This window comes from Podarcis cretensis (assembly GCF_951804945.1).
Source record: "Podarcis cretensis genome assembly, chromosome: 7".
Classification (NCBI taxonomy): Eukaryota; Metazoa; Chordata; class Lepidosauria; order Squamata; family Lacertidae; genus Podarcis; species Podarcis cretensis.
In genome coordinates this window covers 45,239,160-45,251,238 of record NC_137176.1, presented here as the reverse complement: position 1 = coordinate 45,251,238, position 12,079 = coordinate 45,239,160, and the positions used below count along the sequence as shown (strand labels likewise).

General features: G+C 45.6%; 1 protein-coding gene and 1 long non-coding RNA gene across 2 annotated transcripts in view; one reads left to right on the top strand and one right to left on the bottom strand.

Moving 5' to 3' along the window:
* EPB41L3 (erythrocyte membrane protein band 4.1 like 3) overlaps nt 1–3,035 on the bottom strand; it is a 128,728-nt gene extending 125,693 nt beyond the window's left edge. Inside the window, exon 1 of the mRNA XM_079982869.1 lies at nt 2,760–3,035. The gene's annotated coding sequence lies outside the window, so the exon portion shown is untranslated. The remainder of the gene's footprint in view (nt 1–2,759) is intronic.
* Nucleotides 3,036–3,466: 431 nt separating this feature from the next.
* On the top strand, nt 3,467–9,331 carry LOC307219669. Its single transcript, XR_013840504.1, has 2 exons — nt 3,467–3,509; nt 8,654–9,331. It is a non-coding gene; the product is annotated as an uncharacterized lncRNA (long non-coding RNA).
* Nucleotides 9,332–12,079: the final 2,748 nt, after the last annotated feature.

Below are 12,079 nucleotides of genomic sequence, written 5' to 3'. Positions count from 1 at the left end.
ATGCACCATAACCCTATCCAGTCTGCAGATTTCCCTTCTGAAACAACACCCTTCAGCAGAATCCTAGTCCAACCTTTTCTAGGCTTGCAATTAGTCGGCCCAGTTGACTGATCTCTGACTAGTCCCTCACTCCCTTTGTCTTTAGCATACTTTAGCATAATGAAATGCAACTGCCCATATGCTATTAGTACTATACATCTAACAACGCTCTCTCACAGTCAGCAATTAGCTTGGGCAGCCACAGCCTATAATGTCACACAAGCAGTGTGTGGAGCAACTGTGTTCTACAGAGAGAAAGATAAACAGGCACTCTTGGAAGCAGTCCAACTTTAAGAAGAACCCCAAAGTGAGCTTACTAAAAAAAGAATCCTAATTACTGCTGCAGATAAGGCAGGCCCTTTAGAGTTTACTCTTCAGCCCCCTCACAGCTAAAGTAGCTGAAGACTGCTATGTTTATTAGTTAATGTTTCTCCAATTCAGTCATTCTTTTAATTCCTATTTGTGGTAGCTAAGCTGAGGTGAGGAAGCAATCTAGGCAAGAAACAAATGTTAAATGAAATATATTTTTCTACCTAGCTAACTTTATTTTCATTTCCTTACCGTTTCCCTGGAATATCAAGCTGTATGGAAGGAATCACATATTTACTAGAATTGAAATATTTATATTTTTTTGGAAAAATGTAATGAATGTAAATCCATTAAATGAAAATTTAGAGTTTGTGTGTGTGTGTTTGTGTGTGTTTACCAGTTGAAAACGTAAAAGACTTTGCTGCTACCTAGTAACTTTTTCTTTTTTCTTTTACAAACATTACTCCAGAACTTTTAACAAAGTGACAAATGGAAGACAGAAGGGATACAACGCACGCACGCACGCACGCACACATCTGTTAAGGCCATTTCCTCCTGCATATGTTTCTATCAATGCTGTGACTCCAACCTTCTTATAGTGTCTAATAATTGTTGTCATCTGATTGTTGTTGTCCCACAGATGGCGCCACAGAGTGCCTACAGTCTCTCCATACATTAGAGCACTATAACTCCTGGTGGGTGAGACAGCAAGAATCTTGTGTGTCAACTCATTCCAGAAGAGAATCAATCCATAGTCCAGCCCAGCACTCTGCCGAAGATCTAGGAGTTAAGCTTGCTTCAGTCCTGTCCCCCTTAATGAAATAACTGGAATTACAATACAGCCTAAGCAGTGGAACTGCGGAGAATTCACACAGTACAATCTGGCTTTCCCTTTCCCCTCTTCCCTTGACAGAAAAATCCACACTCCCTGAATGGTTTTCTCTAGTATTCCCGGGAGGACAAAGAGGGAAATGGTGATACTAATAGACTTTGATCTTCCCCCAGTGCTTATCCATGGTTGCATCCCTCACATTCTATCATATCAGTTGTACAGACATATGCTAAAACCAAACTCATCCGTCCTAGTGCTGACCTGGATGTAGCCAAAATAGCACCATTCACACACAAAGGAGAGGCATCAGCAGTTTGGGGGAACCCCAAGGTTTGCAGTCTTGCAGAAGAGAGGAAAATAGCTTTGGGAGAGGAAGCCCAAAACAGCTGAATGAGGACTACTGAGGGGAATACTGGTAGGCTGCTGGTGAAGGGGAGGAAACAAGAGAGTGGAGCGTCGAGGCTGAAATCCTGGACAGAAGCACCACGCACTGCAACATTTTGTTGCAGTTCCGACGAGCATTGTTTTGCAGTCATTCCTTTCCTACCATTCCTTTCCATCGATCCTTGTACTGAATATTACAGATCTACCTACAGTACAAATTCGAATTTACTGAAAATAAAAATAAAAAGAGGGATGGAAATATTCAGAGCGCTTGCTTCCCCTTCACGCGCACATCTCGCGGAGCGCAGAGGGAGCTGAACACCTGCTCGAGTGCAGCAAATCTCAACATCTGCCAGAGTTCAGCATGCAGGTTAAAAAGCCCTTTGGAAAGAGGTGAACGAAGTGAAGAGATCCTCACCCTTTCAGCTGTGCTCCACAAGCACTACGAAAATCAAAGCGCGAAGCTTCCTCGCCGGCTTCCGAGAAACAGACCGGCGAACAGCAAGTCCCTCCCGGAGCCCAAGTTCCTCCTGCTGCTTCTGCGCTCCCGGCTTGTCTGATTCCAGCAAGGCGCTCGCCCCTCTTTGGAAGAGCGGGGAGTGCAGAAGGCGCGGGAAGCAGGCGAGGGGCTACGCTGGGCAGGGCAGGGCGGGCAAGGAGAAGCAGCATCCAGGACGGCAGGGCTGCGGCTGCGGCTGGGTGGGGACAGGACTCCGAGAGGATTACACACACACACTCACGCGCGCGCGCGCACACAGAGCCGAGCGCCGAGCTGGGCAGGGCGGGGGAAGGGCGCGAGCGAGAGGCTAAGGGACTTCTTAAGCTCGGCACGGGCGGCCGGAGAGACTCGCTGAGGGGAAGAGACGCTCCCCAGAAGTCCGCGCGGAGCTGCGGGAAGCCGGGCGGCGGCGGCGGAGGAGGAGGAGAGGACCCCCCCCCGCCCCGCGGCATGTTTTTCTCCCCCGATACCTATCTCTCTCCCTTCACCGCCTCCTCGCCGGAGGGAGACGCAGCAGGGCGGCGAGCGCGGCATCTGTCCCTCGCCCAGCCCTTCCCGCTGACCTCAAACCAAGGGCAGGACGCCGCTCTCTGGCGACGCATCGAGCAGAAGCCGCTCGGGTCCGCCGCCCGCCCGCCCGCCCTCCCTCAGACTTGGCCGCGCGGGACAGGAGCAAGAAGCGGCGAGGCGCCTCACCTGAGAGACCCGCCGCCAGCAGCAGCGGCCGCCGAGAGTCCAGCTCAGCCCCCGCTGGCCGCTTCCTCCTGGGAAAGTAGCGCGGGCGCCAGCCGGCGGCAGCTTTCGCCCAGGCTCCGAGGAACCAGGGTGGCGGGGCTCCGGGGCGCGCTTGGAAACCCTTCAGGACGGCGGGAGAACCAACGAGCGAGCTGCCAAGCCGGGCGGCTTCTCCTCCTGACGCTCCTTTCCCCACCTGCAGCGGCGGCGCTCGCAGCCCTGGGAGCCTGCCTGACAGAGCGACCCGAGCGCCGCGGCCACGCCCCTGCTCTCCAAAGCGCCTTCCCATTGGTGCGCCGTCGGATTCCCACTGGCCGCCCCGCCCCGCCCCGCCTCCCCCTGCCCCTCCCCCCCCCCTGGTGTGCGCAGTCTGGACGCCGCTGCTTTCCGCAGGGAGAGGAGAGATTCTGATGGGCAGCCAGCCCTGGAGCAGACCTGTCGGGCCATTTGCTCGCGATGATGGATGGCTCTGTGGGACGGAAGAAGCGAAAGCTAAATGGAACTTTTATAGAGCTGGGAGAGGAGGAAGGCTGCGGAGCGAACTCTGCTCGTCTGGCTTCCAGAGGTTGCTGAATTGCAGCACCCACCACCCCTAGCCAGAGGCATAATGAGGCTCCCTTGGCAAGGAGCGGCCAAAGTGGAGGGGCGCTATTTTTGCAGCCCTCCCCTGGACCTGCGCCCTTGGAGGGGACCAACCTGACCAACCCCTAGGTACGCCCTTGCCCCTGCCCATTGGCAATGCCGACTGGCGCGGATGGGGTCCTTCTGGTTGCACCGTCTTGCCACACAGGTAGAAAGGGACAGCTAGGATAGTCCGGAGTCTCTACTAACCTTTCTTTCATCTTCCAATGACATCACAGATTCCCATCCCTGAATGGGTAAAGCAGAAATAGAAAACATGTGCTCCTTTCCCCGATGCTGTTGGGCTCCAGTCAGCATAGCCCACCGGAAGTACACCTGGAGGGCCACAATTGTGTGCTTACAAGATGACTGCAGCCAAGGGATACCTTTTCCACACACCTTATCAGCCCCCTCCTAGAGTCACACAGCCTGTGCCACAGAGAGGAAGCAAGTGATCACATTCATGCAGAGTGCATGTCAAGAAAGTGAGCAAAGCCATTGCCTTTGTATTAAATTATATGGCCAAGGGGTTAGGCTTCTGGTAAATGCAGGGCCCATTGAACAGGGAGGGAACACAGAGGCTAAGACTTGTGGGAATGTTCAGGTATGCAGGAGAGGATATATTGTTTGATTATAGCCTTTCCAGCTTGTGTTAACAAGTTCCACAATTTAGCAGAGTAACATTCCCCTTTTTAAACTCACAGAGGATGCATTTGCTCTGGCTCGCTAAAGCCTCTATAATAACTGTCCTGGTATTTTCCCTTTATTCCCTCATAAAAGATAGGACACGACACAGTCTTCATAAAAGTATAAAAAGAGTTTACTCACTCACATTCTGTTCACAATCAGATCCCAGAAGGCAGTCTTAGCTTAGAAAGTAACATACACCTGGAAACTATCCCATAAAAAGACAGTCCCTTTGTCCTCTCTTGGCTGGAAGCCAAGAGAGCATCTTTGGCTAAGCAGATGTTGCTTCTTCAATGAAAGTAGTCAGAGAGAGAGAAATAGTGGCCAGTCCTATGCTTTTGTTACCTGCACAGGTGACAGGAGAAACAGAAAGTTTCAACTGGCTGGTCCAGACATCCCCTTTTATGTACACTCTAGGGATGTTGTACTTGACTGCTCTTGTGTTTCACTTCCCACAAGACTATAACCCCAAGATCAATCCATTAATTCATGGCAGAGAACTCAGAACATACAACGCAAACTTCCACAGGGCCTGTCTACCTTTTGCCTGCTATCAACTCTCCCTTTACCACCACAGTAGTCAGCAGGCCCTTCTGCCTGCAACTCCTTGACCTACAGGTAGAAAGGGGCAGCTAGCATAGCCCTGCTTTCTCTTGCAGCTGCTGTTTTGACAGCACTTCCATACAGGGATCAAGCAAGAATGTTGCACACCCTTGCTATGATCAGTGTCTTGTTCACTAGGCTAAAACTTGGTGGCTACATGCGGCATGTGGCCATTTCAAATGTTGCAATCATGTTTTATATGCCCACATTTTTGGCTTTCTTTGATCACTGTGTGTGAGTGCAGTCCATGTGTGAACAAAATTAACAGTCACACACAATAAAGCTTTTGTCTTTCTTGTCTGTCAATGGGTGACCTCAGTATAGGAAGAAAAGGGAATCTCCCACACACAAAAAGCTGGCAGTTCAACTTGGGTTGCACTGATGGGGTAACACCAGGGAATTATTTTAGGTTTATGTCTATGTAAATGAAATCAACTTGTACTTTGTTCTGTGTTGCTAAGAGAGCCTTGCAGCTTTCTCAGGGAGCTGTCTCAATACAGAAATAGGATGCTCTATAACAGCAGCAAGGATTTGATTTTTCTCTGCCCACGCTTTAATGCTGTTTAATTCTTCTTGGTAATGGCATTCTAGATTTATAATGGAAAGGCTAGGTCATTAGTTGGCTTGCTTCGGTTCTATTTTTTTTAAAGATTCTATTGAGAAATCAGAACACCCAGGCACTACTTCAGTCTTCTGGAGCAGGTACTGGAAAGTCAATACCTTGTAGACAAGTTTTCCAGTAATCCTCCCTCCCTTTCTCCGGTGAAGTTTGATTTTAGTAAATGAGATCGCCCCCCCCCCCCCCTATTTATCAACTACTAGTTAAATTAATTATTGAATTCCTTAAAAGAAAGAAAGAAAGAAACCAGCTTAACTGGTAGGTAGATTGTTGCCTACAATATCAATACTCTTCTATTTTATTCTAGGTATGTCCATGTTCTCCATAGGAGTATATTCTGGATCCCTACTGAGCGAAATAGCTTAATCACCCTGCAGCAACACACAGTCTTTCCTTCCTTTGCAGAGACAACACTGAGTAGGTTAATGGTATCCATTGATTGATCCATGCAGACAGTGACCACAAAGGAAAGCACAGTCTACTTTGCAATTGCTAATAAGCAAGAAAGATAAGGCACCATAAAGCAGCTGAGCTGACATAGTACGGAGGCAAAGGAGAAGGGAAATTCATTTTGCCACCCTTACAGACTTTCAGCAGTGCAAAGCCACCTTCTGGCCCCTCAGTCCTTCTCTTTGCCAGTGCCCAGAGTTGCTCTAATTTGGAAAAATAAGTGCTGTGTGCTTCAGAATATTCACAGCCTTGTAAGACTGACTGTGACCTGGGAATTGCCTAGTCCACTCATGTGCATTGAAACAGAATCTCTATACCCTATGCCCCAACTTGATTCTAGTGTGCAACAACTAGCAGAGAAGGAATAACCACGATACTCTGGTATCCTTCAAAAAAAGCTGTAACTCAAGAGATGGAACAAGTGCTTTGCATAAATCAGTTCTCCCTCCTCCAATCTTCAATTAAAGGCACCCTGAGTCATTGTCCAATCGTATGCAGGAAGGAAAAACTCCACACAAGAGATGGGAGCCAAGGAGTGCTGTTGACAACTTGTAGTGTCCATTCGTGCTCATGGATGAATCAGTGCAAGAGCCCCAGGGGCTGGGTCATATTATGTAAATGTTAGTCGCTTTAGAAATACCTACTTAGAGTTTCAAAATAAAATGTCAACCTCTAGGTTCTTCCCGCTTGTACAGCATGAAAGAAAATGTCACTGATTTGAATTTGATGTAGGAATAACAGCTTTTATGCCATGGAATGTTTCCTTCTCTGCTCAGTGGTATTTGATTTCTGAAGGAGTAAAAAATGGTTCTCTAGGGACAATTATATATTTGAGATAGGAAGATGTGGTAGACCAAGCAGCTTATGGAGTGACGGCGTGAAGTACAGGCAATTTGCTGGTATAATACAGCTGCAAAATAGCTAAGTGAGACAAAGTATGTTCGGCACTGAAAAGTTCTATAGGCCTGACTTAATGATAATAATGAATGTGAGACGATGTCGTGCATCTCTTTTAAAGCTGAGAAAGCTAGAACTATTATGCAGTATATATATGTTTTAATGCAAGACTTTTACAGCAAGATAATAATAATAATAAAAACCCTCCTGTTATTTATCACGAGGTACTCAGAATCATGGTTGGTGGAATCTCATTTGCAGAATCCCTTCCTTAGTGATGGAAGTCCTTTTCACCACTGCACTAATCCCTACACATGTGAACACATTATTTTTCCCGAGATCTGCTTAGAAGAATAGATGATACAACATGACAATCTGTGATCACACCCAATTTTTATTTAAAACATGTGAAATCTGGACCTGCTTTAAGAAATAAAGAGGCGGCTAATGTTTTTGTGAATAGCATTTATAAATATTCTCAGCCTGACAAACTTTATGGTTAAGATGGTGTGATTTCTCCAAGTGTATCATTTTGGTTGGCTGGCATCTGTCTGTCTCAGGAGACAATGTAGGAGTGTGCCTTGGGGGGTGAGGTCAAGCTGTTGGAAGGTTACAGTGCCTGCTGTGACTAGAGACCAATGCTGGAGAGACATCTGCAGCCGGGGCAGATGAAGGTGTCCAGTTGTGCTGCTGCAGATGCACCATGGTGTGTCTTCTCTCTGCGCTGCTCCCTTCAGCCATTCCTAAAATTCACAAAATGTGTTCATAAAATGTATCGTTTTATGCACATGTTATTTCAGTGCAGAGCATGAGAGTCATACTACGCAATTGATTGTCATGGGTTTCTTTCTAGTGTTATTTGGCTACTGCAGAACAAACAGCTTCCTGAGGTATATTTTAATGGCTATGGCATCTGTGGCATGAGAAGGCAAATTTGTTGATGGCAATTCTTCTTCTTTTTTCATCTTCTCAGTCTACCCTCTTGCCTTCTGTATTGAAGATTATGAGGCCATTCTCAGAACAGGCCACTGCCTTTTTGCTACCATTATTACATGTGCTGCCATTTGTGTACTAAGAGGTCCAGATGCTTGTGACAGCTTGATTTCCTGGAGCAACCTACAAGGACACTGCAAGAAAGGCAAAATGCTTTAGCTTCAGTGACATGGAGGGGGAAATATTCTGCAATGTGACAGTAGCAATGCTACAATTTCGTAACACTTTCATCTCAAATGTTTGCTTTTCTTTAGCTTCTGACAGCCTTAAGCATCACCCTTTCAGCTAAATTTCTTCTCCAGGCTGGAGAGATTTATACTTGTATACATTTAAACTGACTGTTTTCTATCAGTTGTTTTATTTGTTTGTTTATGTTACATTTTTTCTACAGTTAAAGAGGATAAGATGACTGTTATTGACTATGCCTATGTTTCTCAAACTTGGATCCCCAGCTGTTGTTGGACTACAACTCCCATCATCCCTGACCATTGGTCCTGATGGGAGTTGTAGTCAAACAACGGCTGGAGACCCATGTATGAGAAACACTGGGCTAGCTATATCATTAAATGCTGCATGTGTGTATTGTGAATCAGGGATGGAAAACTGTGACCCTCTAGGTGCTGCTGGTCTATAGTTTCTTTGATCCCTGACCATTGGGCCATACCGGCTGGAGCTGATGACCAGGGCTGAGTCCAACAAGAACTGGAGGGTGGCAGCTTGGCCATCCCTTTCTTAAACCATGATTCTTAAAGTTTAAGGAAGATCTCTATATACAAAACTGCAAGCACTAATTAGGAGAACTCTGAATTCTTCTTGAACTCCAAACCTCAATTTAGGTGTCTTGTTTGGATGAAAATGTGGGCGTGCTGCTTCCCCTCTTCCAAATCAGAGGAACACAAGCAATTGTCTGGATAATATGCCTTCCTACTTGTGCTGATTAGGAGTGCTTGGAATTCAAGACAACAAATGCTTCCCTCCCCTATAGGATTTTCTCTGCAGTTTTATTCTCAGGACGCCCACATGGAGTTGCAGTACAATGACAGTTAGAAAAAAGGACCAGTGAGTACTATCAACTTTTCCCCATAATAATGCACGCCATCGGTCTGAGAATAAAGCAACTAAGGGGGAAGTATGTCTAGTTATTCTTTTTTTGTGAATTGCCAGGTTGGGCAGGGCATGAAAGAGTTCACAGACTCATCAGGATTTTTGTTCCTCTGTATTTAAAGGTTTTGTGACATCTAGCTCAGGATGGATAATTGTGTTGATTTTGTTTTGTCTCAGATTCTAATTTTCCCAGTCTTAGGTTTGGTTCTCCACATTTCTGCACCAGTCCTCCTGAAGATATATTAGCATTTTAGTACAAATTTCTCCTATTATCACGGCTGGCTCACGCATGAGGTGAGGTAAGGCGATGGCCTCAGGCTCCAGGCAGCGGGGGGGGGGGGGCAGCTTCTGAGAAGTGTGCTGCTTACTACCTCCTGTGTTTGTCAACCTCCTCTGTATATCCTGCATGCCCTGATGGGCAGAGTGGCATTTTCTATATTGCTTCTAGTGGCAAAATGTCCTGGGGCTACCTACCAACAATGCATGTCTTTGTATGTAATATTGCCGGATATACCAATTTTTGCAAGCCATATCCCCTAAGAAAATGTATTTAAGATTCTGTTTTCTCTTATTGATCACCTTTATGCACACTTTACCCTAATATGCACATTATTTTATTGGAAAACTACATAGCAAAATTCAGAGAAGTGTGAATTTTGAAAGTTTGCATATTGTTACAGAAGGTGTAAATTTCTTCTCCATCTATCCATGGATAATCTCAAATAACACCCTGGAGGAGATAGATAGTTTGGGGTTACCTCATTCATAAACCAGGAAGCCACATCTAACATGCAAAGCTTCAAAGCCCCAAATGCATTTTACCTACTTTTGAAGTAAGGTAATCTGGGAGCAATGTATTGGTTAGAAAAGGCCCCAGAGATATCCAGATATGCGATGGAAGAAACAAAAGTATTTCTTTTATTGCTGGATGGCATTCTAATGTGACGTCTTGTGAAGTTCAATACAGTCTTTCATAGAGCAGTGGATCCTTACAGAGCCATTATAACAATCTGTTTATTTACCCGTGCTGAGAAAGGATGAATGGGAAACAGGAGGTGACACCTGTGGCACCAGAAGGCAGAAACATTGCAGGTCCCAGAATAAAAGCAAAATCAAGGCAAAGCACTGAAGCGGACTTTGATTACAACTGCTCTCATGAACAGCTCAGAATTCCTCCAGTCCCACACAGGCAACTGCAGATTGCATAGAATTATTTCCCTTCTGATTAAGCTCGTGAGGATAAGCTGATGGAGCACATATTCCACTAATTGTTCAGTTCTTTAATATGAATTGCTTCAGTAAAGCCCCCCTGGAAGAAGAACTAGTTTTCTCTCTCTAACATCTCCCCACTTCAGTCACACAATGCATTCTGTTGATTAAGTTTTGAAGAACATTGGCATCCATGTTTTAGGGTGTTGATCTCAAGCATCCCTAATCTTCCCTTAGCAAATTCAAAGAAGGTTGGGTTACATGGAGCTTAGGACACAAAGTCTCCTCTGCCCTTGTGCTTGCAGAATGCTTAGCTTTTGTACAAGGGAGGCAGCATCTTAGCTTCTCTGAAGTGATACTTGTAGACAAAACAGACCCATGCCCCACAGCTTCAAGGACACTAGAACCAGATTACTCAGAAGTTGTTGGTTTTTTTTTACAAGCCACCACCTTCCAGGAAACATTGACCTAATAACATAAAATCCTATCAAACCATATCCAATATATATTAATTAAAACGATTATTTGAAATCTATGGTGCCTGATTTTTTCTGTCTTCTTCTTACTCAAGGCAAATAAAATATATTTAAATTCTGCCTGAATATTGTCAGGGAAGGACCTGATCTGCCCCAGGAGGGAGTTTCAGAGATAGGATGCTGTGGGAGAAAAAGCCCCCTTTTGTGTTTTCACATCCATGCCATCCATGGTGGCAGTGCTATGAGAAGAGCTTCTCCCTCTTAACCCATTACCCAATCTTAGCAGGGCTCCACTTCAACAGATGTCACTCCCCACCCCCAACTAAAAAAGAGCTCATCCCCCCACTATGCAAATAAGTGCAGCTGCATTCACTTCCTCTGGTTAAGGAATTAAATAGCACGGTGCAGGCTCACTCTTTCCCCCAAGGATTAAATTACACCCAAGTCAGGAAATGCAACATTAAATTCACGGCAGCACTGATAGCTTGACTACATGGTACTTCTGCTAAATTTAAGATTTTGCTTGGTGTAGGTGGTTTTGTAAAAGCTAAGGGTTACTCCTACTATAGTTTTATTACACTGTAGCAACGTGAAATATGTGTCTTGTTTTAATATTGCATCACAATACAATGCAACAATAAAATGCAATATAACATAAAATGCAACTAAGTAATTGCCATTTTTGCTGCTTTGGCTAGGCATTTAATTACTTAAACTATGCTGTTTTCCCTAGGAATATTTAACACACTTTAAGTTGTGGGGCTGGGGAGTAAAGATTGAAATCCCTATATATGACTTGCACATATTCAGCTTCAAGGTCTACCGCAGTGGCCCTTCTGCCCATTATGGCATAGCTCCTCTTTGCCAGCACCATCCATTTTCAGAGTTAGTTGATTACCTACATGCCCCTTAACAGAGTCCAACTTCTATGGCTATCAACCAACACATTTTCCATGGTCTGATAACTGATGACTGCAGAGGCAGATTGAGGGGAGCACGTCCAGTTTGGTCACACTGGGTGCAGAGCTTCAGGGGCACTGAAGGGGACACCACAACTATTACAGTGGTACCTCGGGTTACAGACGCTTCAGGTTACAGACTCCGCTAATCCAGAAAGAGTACCTCGGGTTAAGAACTTTGCTTCAGGATGAGAACAGAAATTGTGCGGCAGTGGGGCAGCGGGAGTGGGAGGCCCCATTAAAGTGTACCTCAGGTTAAGAACAGTTTCAGGTTAAGAACGGACCTCCAGAATGAATTAAGTGCTTAACCTGAGGTACCACTGTATTTAGAATGGAGCACAAGAGGTGGGGGAGGGGTCCCAAAATTTGGTGTCACAAAGGATGCAGCTGAAATTGGAGACCCAAGGTCTGCTACTGACATAAGACACCTTAAGCTTGTCTTGGTTCATCCTGAAGCATCATTTATGGTTACAAAAAATGGTTCACCATTCCATGCAGTGAGTTGGGCTTCTTGCCCATATCAGGTTTTAGAAAAGGTTGAGATCGTTTTGGCCCCAAGACCTAAAACCATTCATTTTACCAGATTAAAGCAGGGGGAAGGTTCCGGTGCTGAGTGCCAACTGCCCCGCAGGAAACTTTGAGGAGAACCAGGGACTATATGGT